Source organism: Petromyzon marinus, chromosome 51 (assembly GCF_048934315.1).
Source record: "Petromyzon marinus isolate PM22_M1 ecotype Great Lakes invasive population chromosome 51, UKy_Petmar_22M1.pri1.0, whole genome shotgun sequence".
In the NCBI taxonomy this organism is placed as follows: domain Eukaryota; kingdom Metazoa; phylum Chordata; class Hyperoartia; order Petromyzontiformes; family Petromyzontidae; genus Petromyzon; species Petromyzon marinus.
In genome coordinates, this window is record NC_133717.1 from 717,646 (window position 1) to 722,677 (window position 5,032).

Below are 5,032 nucleotides of genomic sequence, written 5' to 3' on the forward strand. Positions count from 1 at the left end.
ATTTTTTTCTCATGCGCCGAGTCTACTTTTAGAGCGATGGAGATCGAGACGCAAGCGGCGCGGGTGCGCCCAAGGGACCAGCGGGCAGGCGGGGACGGTTGGGGTCAAACAGCAGCGATAGCCGCCCACGAAGCGGTTCCCACCTCCAGCGGGACATCGACTCGCGGTCACGGACCGCGTCCTGCCAACGAAAAACAAGACGAGTGACGCAGATCTTTATGTGACAGTGTAAGAGCGCCTTAGCCCAAGGCGAACTGTTCAACCAGGGCCCGGAGAGCGCTCGTGAGCATCGCTCGGCACTCATTACACGCAAAGTGCTTGCCACAAATGAATCACAATACCTCGCTGATCATGTCAAGGAGCATGAACCATCATCATCACGCGATCTCCGCTCATCCTCGCAGCAGCAGCGGATTGTGGCTGCGGCCATCGAACAAAGACCGCTTTTCCTTTCGTTACTAGGAAGCCACTGCGGCTACGCACTTTCAAATCACCAAAAATAACAAATTGTTCTGCTTAGTTTGTTGTCCTTCCCCCGCATCTCCGATTAGTAGGGGGAGGGAGGTGGGGCGTGGGGAGTACGGTGCAAAAGAAGTTCAATATACATACAACATCGTTTAAAAGCCGAATTACAGTATTTCGAAGGCAAGGGGCAATGCAAGGGCCTAGGAATGAGTGACCGTGAGAGAGGGCACGTGGGAGTCACGAAAGGGCTACAGAGGAGGGACGCGGCGGAGTGCAGGGGTGAGGGGAAGGGAAGAGGAATCGAATGGGCGATGGAGAAGGGGTGGTGAGACTTTAAGAGAGGAACGGAAGCGGGTTAAGGAGGGGGACTGGTCAATTTGCAGGATACGTTCATTCCGGTGGTAGGCTGCAAGGAGGGAGACGTGTTAGGAGTGGCAGCAGGGAACACAACAAGGACATCCATGATAATAATTTGACAAAGGCAGAGTTCCATTTCTTGCACATGTAATGTTTTAATCTGGAACATGATCGGCACCAAGATGGGAAAGACGGCGAATTAAGTTACCGTAGCAATTTGAACAACTGGATATAAGTGGGAGTAGCGAATGCAAAGTTCCTGAGTACATTTCACGGACAGAGCTCAGTGGAAGGAGGTCCACGGTCACCGAGAGGACGCGGCTCACGTGGAGAGAGAGAGACCCTGCTGATGACGTTCAGAAAGTCAAAGCCGCTCCATTCTCTGCCAACTGAAACATCGCTCCAGTAGGTGACACTGCAACTGTTCGTCGTCGAGCGCAGTGTCGCATGTGTAGTTACTGACTCAGAGACACTAGGAGTAGGAGGTACTCTATTTATTAACAGCCTTCACAGTTCACAAAAGAGGTAATTACAGCTCCCAGTCAGGACAGCTGGCAGACTGCCTGACTAACGACGCCGAGATGGTGAAGACGCAGACGAAGACTCCAGCAGCACGACGGGATCCCACTCCAGGCAACAGTCCTGAGCCTTCGCTCGGGGTCCCCTTTTATCCTCCCAGCGTGGCCTCGCTCCGCCCCAGCCTCGTCCCCCTTCTAGAACCAACTAGAAGGTTCCCGGGCTGACCTCACCTGCCCCCTCTATCACCTTCCCCCTACATCCCTTTCTCTGGCTTATCACGTGACCTGCTGTCAGACAGGGCTGCTGCAACTGCAGATCCCTTTCTCTGCCAGCAACCAGCGCTTTGCTACGTAGTGACCCATTCCATGTCACGACACGTGCAAGGACTCGAGCTGACGTCCGCGTGCTTGGGTGATGATGAGGAGGAGGAGAACCCACGCACGAACCCGGACACGTGACGCAGTGAACTCAATGCGACGGCCTCACCGTGGGGACGGTGGTGGACGCGTGGTGGGTGCCGGGTAGACACCCGCTCACCCTGCCACACACGTTTACGCTGTCTCGCTCTGGCTCGCTCACCAAGACAAAGATACCCCATGTAGCCTTAACAGGATTTGTTGGGGCAAGTGCTGTTAGCGAACACCGATGAAGGCATGGGACACTAACCAGCACCACGCCCGGCCGCCTTTGTCTCCCAAGTGGCGATTTTTACACTTAGCACCAGGCACTCATTTGAGACTGAGTCGACCTAGTGGAAGACAGGATAGCTTCAAATCATCATTGCCTGGTGTTGGTCGTGAGCAGGAATCGAACTCCGGTTGCCAGGTTCGTAGCGCAATGCGTTAACCACTACGCACCCGCTCCCCACTCTCTCACACTCGCTCACATAAAGACAAAGATCCCCCGTATAGCTTGAACATACGTTAGGGACAACTGCTGTTAGCGAGCACCTATTAATGCCAACCGGTCGTGGACCTCCCTTAGGTCGACTCAGCTTTGCATGATTACCTAGTTCTGTGTATTAATATCACCATTGGGGAGGGAAGCCACACTGAGCCCGACGACTCATAGTCAGAAGGGTCCTGCTACACTGGGATGATTGGCTAACACTAATGGCATTGTGTGTTGTGTGTGCTTAGCTATGGAAGGAAACCAGAGAGAACCCGGAGGAAACCCATGCAGAACAAGGCGATAATGTATACATTTTGCACAGAAAGAAGCCCGAGTCAGGAATCGAACCCATTTTTCTTGCTGTGAGACACGAGTCTTGTTCACTAACATCAGTTGCTCACAACAGCCTGTGTAGGTTACACGGGGGTGGATCTTTGGCGAGAGAGGGATGATGAGAGGACAAGAGAGGGAGAGGACAAAATAGAGAGGACGGGAGAGAGGGAGATGAAAGAAAGGGGCTGAGAGGAGGAGATGAGAGAGAGAGAGAGGGGCTGAGAGGAGGAGATGAGAGAGAGAGGGGCTGAGAGGAGGGGTGGAATGAAAGAGAACGCTTCACGAATGTGCATGTCATCCTTGCGCAGGGCCCATGCTAATATTTTCTGTACCGTTCCAATTTTAGTATATGTACTGCCGGAGCAAGTACAGGGAGATGAGGGGAGAGAGAGAGAGGGGGAGAGAGAGATGAGAGAGTGGGGGTAAGAGAGGGGGGGGGGGGAGACGCCTGTTGCAGGGCGTGTCGCCAGTTCATGCCGGGAGAGGCTTTAATTTTGCACGAACAGAATTTGCGAAAATGTCGGGCAGTTAAAAATAAAGTCGGGCCGGCCCCGTTGCTCGAAGGAGGTCACCGCGTGAATAATGAACACGCCCCGATTACAAACAGCGGCGAGGACACGCGGCGGCGTTACCCGGAATTATTCGCGTTGCGCCTCCTTTTATTCATAAACAGACGCGAGGGCTCCGTCACCTGGGGCGCGTCGCCTCGCAGGGGCTGGGGTGTGGGGGCACGCAGCGCGACCCCGAACGCGAGGAGCCGTCCCGCAGAGTTCCATACAAACACTCACTCGACGCGCTGGCCTCTCCCTCTGCCCACTTCGTCCCTCGCTACGCCTCACTCACTCACTCCTCCCCTTTAGATTCCTCATTCATTACCTCCCCCTCACTAATTAATTAGGAGACTCTTACAACCTTCTTCTGCTGCTCTTTGTCATGTCCCCAGCTGCTCCCCCCCAACCCATCGGTCACTGCACGTGTACGAAAGCTTCCAGCCTTGCCCAGACCACCACCTCAAAAGAACTGAATGTGTGGCCATGTCGTCGCTTATGAACACCAACTCCAAGAGGCAAGTCCTCGCCATGATGCACGCATGGGACTGCCAGAGAGAGGCTGCAGCAGCAGCAGCGAATGTGGATGGCTACTGTCCTGATGAGTCCGAGTGAGGAAAAAACCGGGCGAACAGCTGTGTTTGTGTCTGCAGTTTGTCGTTGGGACGTCCTCAGTTTATCCACTCTCCCAGTCGGTGGTTATAAATGACAAAACGGCCACGCGCGCAGTTTTTTTGAGATGGCGGTTTAGACAAGGCTGAGAGCTTCTGTGCACGCAGTGCTGCACACACATGCGGTATCGTAGCGGTTTGTGCGCAACGCTATGAACCCGGCCACCCGAGTTCGATTCCCACTCACGGCCAACACCAGTGACGATTTTCTGAACCTGTCCTGGGCCTCCCCCAGGTCGGCTCAGCCTCAAATGAGTACCTGGTGCGGTGTGTAAATATCGTCACTGGAGAGACAAAGGCGGCCGGGCGTGGTGCTAGCCACCCACCCCTTCGTGTGCCGTCCCGGTCTTCATGGTTTGGCCATGTTTTTGTTTATTGTAGTACGGAGTTAGACTGATGGCCTAAATCTTAGTTGTCTTGTGGTTGTTGTTGTTTGACTTGCATCCCACTGGGATTTTTGCACACAGCGTTGGTGTACGGTGCTATTTCAGGAATATTTTGATGTTTTTTTCCTGGATTTTCTGTTTGCACAGTCACATAGTCACTGTAAGATGTTTTCTTGTTCATGTTTTTGTTTTTTTGTTTGTTGCGGTTGCACCCGATTCAAGAGCCGAATGGCTCACAGGGCTATACCAAATAAATGGAACTATGAACTATAACTATGAACTATAGATGCTACTCGCTCACAGCACAGTGAAAGGTGATCCATGAATCACACTCTAAAGTGTGAAAGACGTTCGACATAGAGTACATACACAGGCATCTCCACACTTAACCCCACTGCTACGCGGACCTGCCGATCATCGTAGGCGTAACTGAGGGGTGAACTCAGTTCAGAATTTGAATCTTTATTTACACCTGAAGTCAATCCGATGAAATATGAAGCTCTTTTTTTAAAAAACAAATGTCCAGTAGGAGCACGGGGTCAGAAAGTTGTCACAGCTGCGTGGACAGAGGTGGCGGTGGTGGGGGAGTTTCAGAAGTTTTGCTCCATCGCTTCAACTTCCGCGCCGGGAAATAGAATCGAACCGACGACCTCTGTGGGGCAAGTCCAAGGATATTCTCACCACAGCACCACCACTGGTGACAGCCGCAGCGGCCTTCGTTTCTCAGCTACGACGGTGAAGATGCTTCGTGTTCCGTGGAGATATTCCTCTGTGTGCGACAAACCGGTAACCGGATTGTATAACCGGTTTTTGTAATTGCCCGAGTTGCCCTCGTGGCAGCTGCGCGGAGTGGTGGGGGTTG

General features: G+C 53.1%; 1 non-coding gene across 1 annotated transcript; it reads right to left on the bottom strand.

The window, feature by feature from the left end:
* Window positions 1–2,828: 2,828 nt before the first annotated feature.
* LOC116953446 (U6 spliceosomal RNA) lies at window positions 2,829–2,935 on the bottom strand. Its single transcript, XR_004404593.1, has one exon. It is a non-coding gene; the product is annotated as a U6 spliceosomal RNA (small nuclear RNA).
* Between the last annotated feature and the right edge of the window lie 2,097 nt (window positions 2,936–5,032).